Consider the following 16,572-nt stretch of genomic DNA (forward strand, 5'->3'; position numbering starts at 1 on the left):
TTTTGAAGGGAAGTCTTTATTTTACAATGCTTTACAAACCTGTGAACTCAAGAAAGTTCTTAGAATTTTTTTTAATGCATGCCCATGAGTAAATAAATAGTGGGCTACCTCAGCACTAGCTAGCAATGGCTTTGGGGTCTGAGCTGGCTTCTGTTGTGAAAAATGAATAGCCTTCACTGGTGAAAAAATCCCACTTATTCCAGGAGGCCATGGTGTACCCTGTGGTGGAGCATGCACTTGTGGAGCATTCATTTCTCCCATGGTCTCCCAAAGGGGTCACAGCTGGAGTCTCAGTCAGTATCTATGATTTTTCAGACAACCAATGATTCCAATAGTCTCGAGCTCAAAAACGCAGAGCCAGGATGTATTGTCCAGTGCAAAGCTCCACAAGCCACCTTTTCCTCTTAAGCAGCTTTTTACTAGTAGCTGGAGCTGAGTAATTGGCTGGGCTGTCTATTTAGTTTTCAGTCTTCTCCAAGGAATCTTCCTGGTGATGGGATTTTTCCTAGTGAGTGATGCACAATCCTTCTGCATGCAAAGATCTATAGCAATGTTTTATACCTGAAAGATATTTCAGCTGGGAAATATCCTTAAACCATCTCCTTTTGGCTAAATATGTTATTAATCCTCAGTTTGGCTACACAGCAATGATAGTTGGCGATTGTCAGGATTTTCTTGGCTAGTGCTGCTTCAGAAATAAAGCAAACACTAGGGCACATCTGAAAGGAAAAAATCTTAGCCCAAGCAAGGTACTTGATATTTTTTGTACGTGTTATTGCTAGACATGATGGATAGGTGTTTGTGTATGAACTGGATTCATCCCTTTCAAAGTCTGGCACATCTCACTCCCATGGTTCACATACAGTTTAGATTCAGAGACAACTGCTAATTTATACAGCAACTGGTTATTCTGTAAGTAGTATTAAATGGATATAAGTCTGAATGATCACCCTGGAAGGTCATCTGAGACTCTGGAGCATTGAGGATGAAGGATTCTGATCTGTTACCTGTTAGTATGCAAATGACACCATCTTAAAGCTGCTCAAAATGCCGAAGTACTCCTTCCCTGTTTACATGGAGTTACTTGTAAATACATAGAGAATATTGCCTGCTACTTTTTAACAGGAGACATCATGACTCCTCAGCCCTTAACAATCATCTGGGCTTGTTGGCATGAGTCCTGGGTCCCATTTGCCATTGGCATTTGCCCATCACAGTTAACCCCGGGCTCCTCTGGTGTGTGGGCTCAGTACAGTTGCACCGCCTGCATATGTGATGGCTTTGCCACAGGTTTGGGAATTCAGCTTTTCCATTGCCTGCTATCCTGACAGAAATGTCTCTTTCAAGCTTCACAGTGTCTATCCTGAATCTCTTCTCTTTTCCTTGTTCTGTACTTTAATTGTCAGAAGGGTGTCCCGGGAGGAAGGCTTTCAGATAGCTGAGGCTTGACTCAGTCCCCTCTGGTTCCTCAAATAAATCATTCAGATTACTTACCAGCAGTAGAGGCACTTTTCTGCCTCTTCTCTTCTCTAATACACTGAGAAAAAAGACCTCATATGGTTTCAGACAAGAGGATAAGGTAATACTGTTAAAACTATTGCAGATAACAATTCTTTCTTAAATGATTTTTTTAAGATTAAATCTCAGAAATTGGAGGGAAGTCCTGGAGTACACTGCACTGTAGCCTGTCATTTCTGCAAATTCCTTTCATCACCCTTATTTGCTAACGTATATGTTATATGTGATACGTAGGCCTGAGTCAATAGTCTGGATTCACATTCAGGAATGCTTGCAGTCGGTCCCTTACTTTTCAGTCTGTGTCTTCTCTAGGGTATAGGGAAGGACTTCATATTTCTTGTGAGCATTAATGTATGTCATGACACAAACTTACAGAACAAAAATCTAGTTGTGTTAAGAAAGGGACTAGGCTGAAATTACAGATCACCACACTGCAAAATCACAAAGCACAGTTGAGGAAGATAGGTTTGACTCGAGTGATTTCTATGAGGAAAACCAGTATACTCAAGTATTTACTGAAGAATTGTGATTGTACGTATGTAAGTGAAAAGTGTCCCTGCACCACTGATTCAGTTTTTCATTTCTTGTCTTATAGTTAGATTATAGCTTCACTAGGACACTGGTTGTTACCGTATTTCATGCTGTACAAGGCTTCTGCCATATAAATAGGATTCTTAGGCACTGAAGCAAAGGGAAGAAGACAATGCTGTTTAACATACACTGGGACATGTGTTGATAATGTAGAAAAGGAGATCAGAGCTTCCGTCTGATTCCTATTGTAATAGCATTCGATTGTCTTTTCCTGTTTGAATGTTTACATTTTTCTCTTTTCTAAAACATTTTAAATATATCAAAAATAAGCCCTATTCTTATATGGGCTTTCTTTTTGAGATAAAAATAGCAGAAAAGATTGTAGCACTGCAGCAGCTATTTGAAAGGTGAACAGGGACCAATAATGTCTCTGTTTCTTCCATCTGAAAATTTCCTGTGCTTCAACAGTGATATTTCCTACTTTTTTCTACCTGAGCTTTGACCAAAACCAAGACTAAATTTCTACATATTTTCATATGTAGCAATCCATATGTAGAGGTCTGAAACAAGAATTCCAAGATTGTTAATTAAAAGGCGCTTCTGAAGTGAGGTATTATCACATGATTTTTTTTTTCCCCCTGTAGTATCATCTAACATCAGAAACACATGATTTGTTCCTATCCCCAAAATGTTGTACTGGAAGGACTAATAGCAGAGAAATAAAAAAAGAAAGGCGGTGAAAGTGAATTACATTCCCTACCAACTCTGACAGCAATTTTTTTTATTTTCTCGTCTCTTTGAAGAGGTATCAAAATCTGAAGATGATAACTAAAAGAAATTTTGGCTGAGCAGCATTCATGTATCCTAGAAGTTCTGCAATTTTCTTGGAAGATTAAGGAGACTTAAAGCTAAGATTCAGCCACCTAACTTTTGACCCATAACTAATGCCTAGAGAGAAGCCTAGTCACTCTAAGCTTCATTTCCAGGCAGTAGGAAGAGATGTAGGATGGATTTGGCTGAGGGGAAGAGAGTGTAGTTTCATTTCAGATATGCTTCAGTGTTTTGTAAACGGCCAGCTGGGATATTTGGAACTGAACCCCTCAGTCCTACCGTAATAGGAGCTTAGCCAGAGTGAACACTGCATCTTCAGACCCTTCTATGTTTTAATCTCCTAATGTGTCACTAGGTTCTTCAGAAAAATAGCCAGTAATGTTATCTAAAAACACGGAAATCTCTGAATCCCAGCAGTGGTCTGCCATCACATTTATATGTGTGCATCTCTTCTCTAAATACCTCTAACCTCGTCTCCATTGCTCATAGGCTCTGGATTGTGTTTATGAAAATATGTCTGGAATATAATTCCTTATAAAGTACTTTGTGCTAAAGCTGCTTGGAAATCTCTCTTCCAAGGATCAACTTCAGAGGATTTCCAAGCTGCAACCACAAATTGTGTCAGTTGTTTTCTGTAAGAAATACAGTACTTCATTATTGCCACAGGGGGTACTGTTGGCTTAATTTTGTATTTGAGTCACTGCTGCTGAAATTATTAAGTTAATGATTTATGCTCCTATGATACAACAATCTCTAGTGTTTAAATTGGTTACTATGTTTTGTTTACTGTTTATAACTACCACAGTTGTTTTAAATGCCACTAAAACTACTTGCCAGCTTGTATGGTTTATTTCTCCCTGCAGATTTTTACAAACCACTGATTGATAAAGGGAGAAAAAAAAAAAACCTATAGTGATTTATGCTTGAAAAAAAAATCCCAAGAGTTATGAATTAACCACTGTTCTGCTATATAGAAAAAATAACACTCTAGTGACACTGAACAATGGATGTCAAAACCTACTTATTCTAGCGCTTGCTTCTGGTTTTATCATAGTGGAAAATTTGAGTGCTTTTTTCTTTCCTTTTCTTTGAGTACTATGACTGCATCAGTTTTGGACTATGAGCTCACTAGTTTTTCCCCAGGGTTCCCCTCATCATGCCATGTTAAGTACTTGATTCACTTAAACAGACTAATGTTTGCAAAAGTGGAAAAAATGTCCTAGAATTTGCTGCTTGACAGAAGGTTAGCTCATTTAGCTCCTGGTGCACACAGAAAATTTGGGAGGCTGATCTACAGCTTCAGGGAAATCATCTGATAACAAAGCTGGGTAGATTCTGTGGCTCTCTATTGCTTTGAAGAAAAGAAGCAGTTACTCTTTTTCACTGGAAAAAGCACAGAGCAGTGAGAACATCGCTGAACTGTGTAGGGCAGGATAAGGAGATTTCACCAGTGTGTTACAGCAGTTGCAAGACTGTGTGACAACAGGCACTTTCCTTCACTCTGGTGGGTGAAATTATGGTCACAGTAAAGCAAAAAATTGCTTCTGAAATCACATTTAGACCTCCTTTTCTGCAGCACTAATGCCCATTTTGCATCTGTCTCCTTTTATGTGCCCCCTGAGCCACCACTTCCATATGCTTAGCCAGCTGCTTACTGGTGAGTCTGCGATCAAAACTAGGAGTACAAGTTAAATTGGTTTATGGCGATATGTAAAACATAGAGGACAACTCTTACAGATAGAATCGCAAATTCGACCGACTGGCTCCATCTCCATAGATACACAGGCTATGGATCAACATCTGAACTGCTTTTCATTCAGTGGAGATGTCAGGAGCAACATGTTGCTGATCCACCCCTCAGCCTTCAGTGGTTCAGCCACTGGCCTGGTTCCCAGCAACTTCAGGCTGTTCAGACAGCCAAAAATTGATGGAATTGATTAGGTGATGCTGTAGGAGCCATCCCAGCAGCAATGCACTACCAGAACCCCCTTATTCCCCAACACATGGGCTGGGATTTTCCCACTGTTGAGGTCTCTTAAATCTAATACTTATCATGAGACCAGCATCAAACACTTGTTGCAGCAGGGAGCGATGAGCCTCAGACGTTCAAGTGAAAGGGAGAGGCTGACAATGTAGAAAATCAGGCACAAGTATTTTAAGAAGAAAAAGTATAGGATGTCACTTCTATACTACAATATAATGTAAACCCAAGGACTTTTAGCTAATAGGACTCCAATATTTCTGTCTGAGATTCCCAAACAGAGGAGAGGCAGAGATGCTGTACAAAAGAGAATTGATGCATTTGGGGTCCGTCTGACTTACTACGTGAAGCAATACAATCACCTGGTGATCTGCACATACACTTGCCTGGGGCTGCTCTACATCTGGCAGCCAGAGAGCTACCTTTTCTCTGGGCTAACTTCTCCAGACAAATGGGAAAAATTAGCTTTTACTACCCAGAGAACATTTCCAGGCATAAAGAGAGGATATATTGTGGGAAACCCAAAACATTTAGTACCCCCAGCTAGTAACACAGCTTGTTACGTGTGGCCTTTCACAAATTCATGCTATAGTGTCATTAACTGACAGCATGTAAGCAAGTATGAAGTCCTAAAAGCCACAACAGAAAAGCCTTGAGCTCTGCTCTAAATGAATGTGGGCTTAAGTTAAGTTTTAGGGATGTTTTCACATGCCTACCATGATCTTTCTGTGCATCCAATCCATCCTTCTCGACAAACGCTGTGGAGAGAACAAAGGTATTTTGCACGGTAGGAGAGAATTTCTCTGATATAAAGAAAACTTCAGATGCATGAGTGAGAAGAGCATGAATTCACAGGGGAGATGGGGGAGAGGAAGGGTTGGCTGTCCAGAGCACAGCTTTGAGGAACTGCACCCAATCCTACAAACTTCCTAGTGTGGGCTGGGAGAAGATACAGATGTGATTCCTCCAGACCTTCCTTTGAAATGCAAGTATGCATTTTACCTAAGATACACTTCAGCAGCTAGCGGTGTGCACAAGCAGTGGGTGCCCAGGGTGACCAGAGGGTGGGATGCACTGCCTGTTCATCTCATCTGTTAGAAAATCTGCAGACTGCCAGCACAAAGTGCCCAGCTCCAGGACGATTTCACACACCCTTAGCTGACGTGTCTTACACGTATACCTTTGTGGGAGGTTAAAACTGGCATCCAGTAACAGAAGTCCATGGGTGCTGCTGTCCAGTGTCTCGTTAGTGAATACATCAGCATGGAGAAGAAGCTGGCAAAGGAAAATGCATGTAATCCTCTTGTTTCAGCAGGTATCTTTTTAAGCTAAATGAGCACCTAGTCAGAGATGAGCTACCTTTTTACGTACTTTCAGAGACATTCCTTATGAATTTTTCCAGGGCTGGAATGCTGTATATGTGATATTTCCTTTAATAAAGCATTCAGGAGTTGTTTTTCAAGGACGTGCATAAATATGGGAGTCCACCGTGCAAGGGAGGTCATGTGTAGAAGATGTGAGAACCTATTGGCAGAATTACCCTGTGACTTTATTTTATATGACTTGAAGCTATATTTTTTTTTCCTCCCAGATTATAAAATAACACTAATCTGTGTGTTAATGTGTGGCCTGAGAAAGGTGTGTGAAAGGCCCTCTGCTTGGAAAAGGCTCGTCTCCTCTGATTTAGATGACTCAAAATGTTCTCTAGGTGGAAATTAACTCATCTAGGAAAGTATCCATGGCAAGAAAAACATGAAAAAATTCTTTTCTGGCATCAGGAAAGCTTTTTCCTTAGTACATTGGGGTACTACAACTGTGGGAAAATGAAGGAAGGTGATAAACCTAAACTACGAGCTGTCTGGAAACAACTCCCCCCAACACAATACACATGAGCACACACCTCTGAATGGTTTTTAGAGGACTAAGTGAAAGATCTCAGACCAAGTAAGAAAAGAGACTCTTATTTTAATTTGCTTTCATTTAAGGTGAAATACTGACAGAAAAATGTAGAGGATTATTTCTGCCTGTGATGTGAAAGTTTGAAGTGAGAACCTTGTGTTTCAGAAGTAAAAATGAATAATAAGCACAAAAGGATTGTATCTCCATTACTCTAGTAGGAAGATGATACTTCCTGAAGCACTGAGAGCATGAAAACAGTAGAGGTAAGAGAAGCTGCAAGCTCCTCAGGTCAACTTTGTGCTCCTAAAATACATGGAAAAAGTCAGTTTTCAGAAATTAATTGTAATATTTCAATGTGTTTTAATGCATCACTGCTGATCAGCCAGAAGAGAACTGTATAAAAGAGCCTCCAGTGAGGTATGAGGTGTTTCACTGTTTTTACCAAGCAATAAAATTGTGTAGTAAGAGGGCAATATAAAACTGTACATTTTTTATAACTCAAACCAACTTTTTTTTTAATGTATGTTTTAATCCTGGATTTAAAATCTGCCCTATTAGATGAATGACTATATAATTATGCCTCCAGCTTTTAACTGTTACAGCAGGGCCAATGTTCTTTACAGGTTTTGCTTTATCATGAAATGTAAATATTAGATTTGCAAATATGATTTTAACAGCTTTTATTTAAATAAAGTCATAACATTCTGGTATGACATTTCCAAACCTCTTCCTGTTAACTCTGGAAACACTCTTTACTGCTGGATTTGATACACTCTATGTTCATGAACTTCATATAAATAATAGATATCCTAGAGGACCATAAAGATGGGTAAGCTTCTTCCTTTCTACTGGGGACAAAAATCCAAGTCAGAATGTCATTTGCTCAGCACTTGTATTTTCACTAAAGTTGGTGGGAACTGAATTTACTGTCTAGAGTTAATTTGGTTTAAACAACATCTGTTCAACACTTTATTCTTTATTGTGGAGCAGTGATCATTATATAAACTGATAATCAGACCCATCATTTTTGAGGACAGCAAAGGAAAATATTTTCTACATTTTCTTTTCACTTTTATTCACTGCATTAAAATGTCCTTGCCACTTACCGTGCGAGAGGTTCTTCCCCCCTCTCTGTGTCTCTGCTCCCTTTCTGCCCTCCCAGTCCATCTGGCTTGGTTCCTCTGTTTCTTTTGCTTCCCACCCTCAGTTACTGTGTTACCACTAAAACCAGTTTTGAAGTAAAACTCTCACACTCCACAAGACCATTCATATGTATGGTATACTGACTTTTTGAGCACACGACTTGCTACTTCTCCCTATATTCACTCTTATTGACACCTTCTGTTTCCTGTCCATAAGCCAGTTTTAAAGCTTGCAATTACAAGCTTACAGTCTTCTCTCTCTCTCTGTTTTTCAAGGGTTTTCTGAGAACTTTGTTATACCAGCCATCATGCAGACTTGTTGCAAGAGGGAGACCACAGAAGGTCATCTTCCCTCCTTGCTTGGCTTTTGTGCTGTGCCTAATTGAAAACTCTGTGCTTGGGACAGCACCTGCTCTTCTGCTGGGGTTTAAATCAGAAGGAAAAGTTTCTTTTGGTGGACCTTAAGCTGTGCCCCAATACTCATGCAGGAATCAAACCATCTCCCATCAGAGAGCAGAATGGATTAAAGAGGAAGCTGGGTCCTTGTTGCCTTCTCCTTGCATCATTTCCTAGTGACTGGGTGGGAAGAGGGCTGAGAAGAGCAAGAGATGGAAGGCAGAAGTTCCTACACTCCTCAGATGAGGAGGTCAAAGACTTCATTCTGAAGCACAAAAAATGGAGTTAATTTTAACCTCCCTAATAAGAAATGAAAAGTAAATGATACTTCAAGAACAGCATGACAACTATCAGTAAACAGTTAAAACTTCTATGCAGAAGAAACCAGGTTGCATCAAGTTACCAAATGTTTTCTATAACACTATATTCCTCTCCTGTGGACAATTAGGAAGACTGTTCTGCATTGGAGGACTAGTGTTGACAGCACAGAGCAATGGACATTTCAATGAAAAAGTTGCTGTTCTCTTCCTCCTGAGATGCAATAAAGATTTTATGCATTGGGTTTTGCCTTATTTCACTTCCATTGTGATGTTAAGTACAGAATGGTGATATTTATTTATGCTACACTGCCTGTTTGCGTGAATACATAACTATAAACAGGTACTTTCATTTTCAGTGGAAGCCGTGGAACTAATGTTTTTCCGTGACCGCTTACACTGATTTTAAACGATGTACCAAGTGACTTTTAAAAAGGGACTTGAGCAATAGTTACATGGCATAGCACCAATTTTTAACTCTGTGTTTGGTAATCTATCATACACAAGCAAATCAATCCTCATCTGCCAAAGGAATGCTAACAGTGCCTTACTAGACTGTAAAATCACTAAGTCAAGTTTTTCTGGCTTGTTCCCCGCTGGATCTCTATTCGTGAAAATCATTCTCGCTACAGAGCATCTGCTCCTCTCTTGGTCTTCCATATTCTGCATATCTTCAAAGCCTGACTACTGTCCTCGGTGACAATCATGTGTGTGATCTCATTTTCAGGCCCAGGTAACAAGGCTTCCACCATTTATCTGGCTGCTAGTTCCTGAGCTCAATATCTGTCATTGTCATCATGGTCAGGAAAATGCACTTTTTAGTAGTGTAGTTCTTTGTTCTCAATTCTGTCCTCTCTGGCTTTCCCCACAGGTACTCTGCTCCAGGTCAGCAAGAGGAGAGGAAGCAGAAACATGGTTGTTTTCCCACCCTGCTTAGAGAACCCAGATTGATCACATACTTTGGGTGACGTACAGATAAACATACAGACCTTGAAGTAGTTGTCCAAATGGGACATGCAAACTTCTGGAGAGGCAGCTGTAATTAATTTACTGTTACAGCAAATCCATGGCTCCTTCCTGAGGGCAAGGGTAGGCCAGGAGATGTAACGAGGACGCTGTTGTTCTTACACCACCCAAGTGCCTTCTAGAAGGTTTGCTGGTCTTCCTTGGGAAAGGTCCATCACAGGGCTCTGGTCCTGGGCAGTAGAGGGCAATAGTGCATACACCCAAGATGACAGGTCAAAATTAGGCTTGTCAATTGTCCTACATAGTCAAGTCAGTAAGAGATTAAAACAATAGTTAAAAAAAAAAATCCATTTCTGCCTCTTCACCAAACATTTCCCTTTCCTCAGCTGAGAAAGGACCACAGAAATATTGCAGGCAAAGATTTTCCCCTGGGATATAGGAGTGGGAAAAAGTAACTGGGATATAGGGGATGGGAAGGGAACCTTTGTGGACAATGGTAAAGAGGGATACCCATCCTATTACAGTCCTGTTATAAATCACCCTCTAGGAATTATGCCATAGGACTATTAAGCCAAAAGACTATCAGTTTTCCAGGATCCTGTTCTGATCGTCCTCAAATAGAGTATCATTTTTGGGAATTTTTCTTTTTTTTTTTAACTCTAGTGACCTAAATGCTGTGATTCTATACTTTTCAGAGACCTACGGAACTAACCCGAGAAATATCTCTGCTAGAGAGAGTCCTGGGAGTCTGATTTACCAGCCCACTTATGTAGGCTAAGCTGCCATTGCAAAGCCAGAGTCCACAAGACTTTCACCTCATCTATGAACTGGATTGATCAGTCAAAGCTACCAGAGGTCAAAACTAAATCTGATCACTATTACTGATTTACAGTGTAGGAAAGTAGAAGATCCCTAAATCATTGTAGTTTCTGGCAGGGATCAAATTAAATTCTCCTGTGCTTTAATTACAGTAGTTTTGGAAAACTTGCAGGCTTTTCATGTGCAGTGTAATACAGAGGTCTGCTGACATTTTTCAGAGCACACAGATAACAGAGAAAAGAATGGATTGAAATGTAGATAGCAAAAAAAAAAAAAAAAAAATAGTGTTTTGTTTAATGTCCCACCTGAATTCTGAAGCCCATGGGAGGGTGCTTTTGTTCAAAAGATGTTTTTGCTACTTGGAAATCCTTCAAAGAATCAATTCTAAACTACTCAGCAACATCCTTCATTTCCCAATGAGAGAAATTAAAATGAATTGGGACTGACATGTAGGAAGAGACAGGGAGAGAGAGAGGGAGGGAGGGAGGGAAGATGGTTGATTTTTTCATACTGCCTTAGCAAAAACTGCGTGTTAATTTGACTCAGGAAAAAAGGTGCAATAAGAATAAAAGAAGGAAAAAAAGAGAGAAAATAAATACTGTGTGAATTAATAAATTTTACATTAATAAAATGAAAAAAGAATGGAGCAATTGATCTTGTGACTAATTAATGATCCTTTAGGAGGATTTATCAGGTGCTGCCACTAAAATATATTTTAAAGTATTTTTCATGGAATATATAGGAACAGCTACAGAGCTTTAGAGACTGAATGAAAGGATTTAAAGCATTACAGAGATTTTATTTGTAACCCTTTGTGTTGAATTTTAAGTACCTTACACAGACGACAAGATGACTGGTATTTGAGCAGAGTTTCAGTTAGTGTTGCAGCTGTAATTCATCACAGATGGGGTTTATTTGATTTTATTTATCATGCCTTCTTTGAGGTTAAGCATCAGAGGCTGGATAGTATCTTCAGTAAGTGAAATCACTGAGGTTGTGTGGGTATAATCTCTCGCTCTTTGTTGGTGGGCGAGTGGGCAGGCACTCTGAACGCTGGATGCTGTAGGGTAAGCAGGGTCACATTCAGCCAGTGTCACTGCGCTGGTTCAATTGAGTGCATGAGGAGTTAACTGTGAGAAATGCATGTGTCAGGTTGTAATAACTCTTCTCCCTGAAATCTCTGAGGGGCTGCTCTGAATCCTGTCAGTGAATCACGATCCTTAAGAGTTGGGTCTGTCTCATCTAACTTCAGCGATGCTCATTTAAACTTTCTGGAGTCAGTGGAGAGAGGTAGGCACCCTCACAAATCTGTCTTAGGATGGAATTAACTGGGCCATGTAGACCAGGGGGGAATGACTATTTTAACTGTATGCCTAAAATGTAGGTGGCCAAGTTGGATGAGATGAAGGTACAGTCACTCTCTGTGACTGCACCAGCTGGAGGATTAATGGAGCACTGCTCACTTTGCTATGCCATCACTGTTGCTCACTGCCCCCCCCCACAAGTCTACCTTGAATATGGGAGCCGTGGCAGTGGTGGGAGGATCTGGATGTGGAAACACTATACTCCTTGGAAATTCTCCTTTAGTGAAGGATTTCCCAAGACAAGGCTTGCTGAGGCAGTTTCAGCTTTTTTAATGCATCTTTTAGCCTCTGACATAGGGTGCAAACAACTCAAAGTCCTGACTTTGCAACGTAATATGTAGAGCTCTGAATTTGTGAAGTTGCATGTATAGGAGTCTCTTGTCATACTTCCTTTAGAAAGCTGACAGAGCTCTAATCCATGCATAGTATACACCCAGCTTTCTGTACAAAGCTGAGAGTAAACCCCATATTATAATCAAAGCAAAGTCTACCAGCAGTTGTGTAAGACAAGACCAATTCTTCATTTTGAGTTTGTGTCTTTCTTCTTGCTGTCTTTCTTTTAGTTCTGTAATGCAAATGGACCTGTCAGTTGCAGGAGTGTGAATCTGACCTCATGTGAGGTTCATTTTTGCAAAGAAAAGGAGGTCTGTTCACCAGGCTCTGAAGATGTTCAGACTATGTTCCTCCTTTGATCTCCAGATTGCCAAACATTCTGTGACCCCACAACTCCTACTACTAATAAGATACCATCTGCTTTATGAGGGTGACAGTAAATTCTAATTTCACGTGAGAGGCATACCTCATAATATGGGTGAATAAATACATAGTGACATAGTGCCATTAGTGCTATATGTATGTGAGATGCCCAGTCATATGGGCCACACATAGATGGCCATATTTTAGAAGACAGGGTCAGTCATCTTGCAGTTTATCTGGGGAATAACTATATTAATAACAATCCACCATAACAGAAAGCAGAGCTTTAAATGTAACATTAATTTCTTTTTTTTTTCCTTTTATGATGTTTCAAGTATTCTTCATTCCTCAGTAACTTCTGTCATCCAGAGTTGTGTGCATTTTTCAGCTATCAATTTCTGAAGGAAAAAGTGCTGGGAGCTAGTAGCATGGTTTTAATTGGGAAAACCACCCAAGAGCTTGCATGTGCAGCTGATGCTGACCTAGATTATCTGACACCCATGAGTCAGATATACCCTGGTACAACCACACTGGAAATGAGAGGCCAGTTCCTCTCTCACAGCCTGTGGCATGAATCAGAAGTAATTATTCTGAAGGAAGAGCAATGATGACTGTGTAAGAGCAGCACAAAGCCCAGGAGAAAACCCAGATGAGTTACTGGATAAGAATCAGCCCTCTACAAAAATGAGCCCTGGGAGGTCCAAGTGTTCTCACACACCCGGTCTAATCATGTTAGCAATAACACAAAATCACCTTCCTCAGCCTCAACCTGTGCTCCTGCTCCTGTGCTAAAGAGGCAAAAAAAAAAAAAAAAAAAAGGAAATAAAAGAAAATAAAAACAAGTACTTTGGAACCTCAGAAAGTTCTGTTTCAGCTTTGATTTCATAAAAACCAGGTTACTATTTTAACACGTGGGATTCTTATTTTGTCTGAACCTGTCCCCCTGCCTACTGAATAACTGGAGTATCATCTTGGTTCAAGGCTCAGATCTCAGTCTAGCAAAACCTTAAAAACCTGCTTCCTTGCTCCCTTTCTCTCAGGCAAAGTGTCAGGAACATACATTTACATTTCATCCAGTACAACCAACCGCAGAGCAAGGATTTTCAATTAACAACTTGTACACAAGATTCTCGCAAAGCAAACGATACTTTTGCTGAGCTACAGCCTGTGTTGTATTGTGCCAAAATGTCAACTCCCAGAATATAATGTGTTGAAGTGAAATATGAAAATTCTGCTTCTGTCTTAGTTGTCTAGTCATATACACCATATTAACATGAGATATTAAGGAAATACACTCTAATGATAGGAGAACTGCAGCCAACATCTTGTTCATGGTTGGGCTAAATGTCAGTTTTGTGGTAGTGATGGCAGGGGAGCATTAATCAAGTGTGAACTTTGATTAATAAAAACATCACTCTGGATGCAAAGCGAAAAAGAAAACGTGCCATTTAGTTTACAGGCAGCGTAGGTAGCGAACAGATGATGCAATTAGAGAGGGACAAGTACTTGTTTGCAAATACGCTTGTATTATGATTATCTATTACAGAATGAAGTGTTATGATTACATTCAAGATTGTGAAATAATGTTTTCTGCGTGTGAAAACGGTTGATTATTCTTTCAGCAGGTAATGGTCCTCTTTCCCTTTTTCAGCTTCCTCCAGCATCCAACATACATGTCTGTAACAATACAGACACAAGACTGTTGTTGCCAATTTCTAATCCAGTTAAGAGGAGCCAGATTCAGGGAGGTGGCTATGTTGCCTCACCATGCAGTTTTTCACCCTTCTCATTAGCGTTACGTACATTTGTGGATGAAGAAGGGAGGGAGCATGTTGCAGATGCCCTCCCAGGCTGCAGAATGTGTGGCTCAGGTAGCTCTGGCTCCTGCAGCAGAGCTAGAACAACATGATCCTCCTGGCAACACGAGTGGGGCGCTCTCCAGTCATCTTCCCAAAAGTCCACAGCAACCCTAGCATGTAACTCAAGATGTCTCTGGTAGATAGAGACATGGACGGAGCAGGCGCTGGGGTTGGGAACAGCCACTTTACATTCCGCATCTGCGCAATACTAGTGGAAAGTGCAGGAAAACAACAGCAACTCTAATTCTGCTTCCTAACTAACAGCATTTCATTTTCCCATATCCAACCTCAGATGCTTCCATCACAGAGACCAGTAATAGGCTTTGTTGCCTATTTGTATCCAAAGAAAAGTGCAGAAGAATGAGAGGCACACAGAGTTGGGACTAGATTTTTCCATGGATGTCCCCACTGTACATGGTGGGAAGACCACATGAAAACCTTTATTGCAAAAGTTTCTCTGAGGGGTTTGTGTTGTAGCAATTCCAGAAAAGCTCAGAAAATTAGCTGTACTATATGTAGCCCCTCAGGAGATTTTGCTTGTGTGAGGACATTTTATTTCCTAATTAGACAGTCTGTTCTGCCATGGATTCTTAATGAAACTCATGTCTGTGCTGAAGGCCCCATTCAGGACTTACCTGAAGGATTTCAGTGATGTGTAAAGCCTTAGGCAAATGTCACCTAAAACCCACGTGGGATGAGATGAGTTCCTTCATACCCACTGCAATTATTCTTCTTCACATGCTGTGAGATGCATCTGTAGAGTCTGAAAACAAGAATCTGTCATCTGGTTTTATTTTGTTGTTCTTGAGAATGCCAAGTTGATTCAGCAAGGTCATGCATCGTCTAAATATATGCCAGTAATTTTTTTGTTGCTGTGAAAATCAGCTTTAGATTTATGACTATGAACAATAATCTAGTTTAAGCTCAGTTTTCTAGTTCTGCATGCTATTTTGCAAATAAAAACACAGTTACAAACTTTGAGCTTTTAGACCAGCCTTGAAGTTAGCATGAAAATCTACATATTGAGCTATCAGTTTCCTAATGTTAGTACAGTGAATATGTTCCCTCTTCTTAACCCTGCAATGTCCTTATATGCAAGTTACAGTTCTTATACGTCCCCTCTGAACGCTGTTGTGGTGCTAGTGACATATTTATGGTAGACACACTAAACAACTCTCACAAAGGAAGTGGTCTGCATTGCATTCTCCCTTTTTGCTGCATTTAGCTAAAGCTTGAAAGAGCAATACCATACAAATGTAGTTCCTAGTAGCTATATTGCAACTGGACATTTTTCAAAGCTCCTTGAAAGCCTTGAGCAAACATGTAAAAGTTACTGTGTAGAAGTTAATGGTTTTTGATCTAAGTTTCAGTAGTATAAATCTGGAATAACTTCAGTGACCACATGTCTGAATATGCATATTTGTCTTCAGAACTTGGTTATAGTTCAATGTACCAATGGCCCATATACCCAACAGAAAGCTTTTACAGCAAAGTGTGGCAGCTGTTTAACACTGCACAGGAAAGCACAATTTAGGAAAGTTCTGCATCAGGCTCTGCTCTCAAAACAGTTTTGCAGTGCAAAGGCATTGATTTATATGGAATTACAGCTTATAAACTCTAACGGTGATTGGAGAATCAAAAAAATTACAGCCAGCTGAAATCAAAGAAGAACTTCTATAGGAGCAAATAAATAATTATTGGAAATTGCATTTTTCATGCTCAGCAGGTTTAACAGCAATAGTGTTGAGAAAGTGTCAGGCACTGTTTCATGATCTCAGTCTTTGGGATGTAGATTAATGTTACTTCCAAAATGTGACACTTCCCCAGATAGAGGGCCCTCTAATTCATAATTAGTTCAAGAACCAGCTCAAATAGATAGACTAATAGGAAGTCTTAAATCTAGTTCAAATAATTTCTCTAAGGTGAATGCATAATGACAGCTGTTAAAATGGTAAGGTTACAGTGCACTCACAATGAAAAATAAATTAGTCTATTGTCTGGTTTTAGAATGTATCAACTTGTAAAAAAAATCTGTATGGTAGTGCTCTAAAGTTATTAAAACACAAGGTCTCCTAAAGTAATAATCACTGGAAGATTTTTGTTCCCTGTAATGATGCAGTGAACAGGTGTTTATATTCTGACCAGAGTCAAATAACACAGAATCACAAAAACAAAGAATGGCTGAGGTTGGAAGGCACCTCCGGGGTTCTTCCTTGCCAGGTGCAGGACTTTCTCTTTCCCTTTGCTCATGTT

Source organism: Pelecanus crispus, chromosome 3 (assembly GCF_030463565.1).
Source record: "Pelecanus crispus isolate bPelCri1 chromosome 3, bPelCri1.pri, whole genome shotgun sequence".
Classification (NCBI taxonomy): domain Eukaryota; kingdom Metazoa; phylum Chordata; class Aves; order Pelecaniformes; family Pelecanidae; genus Pelecanus; species Pelecanus crispus.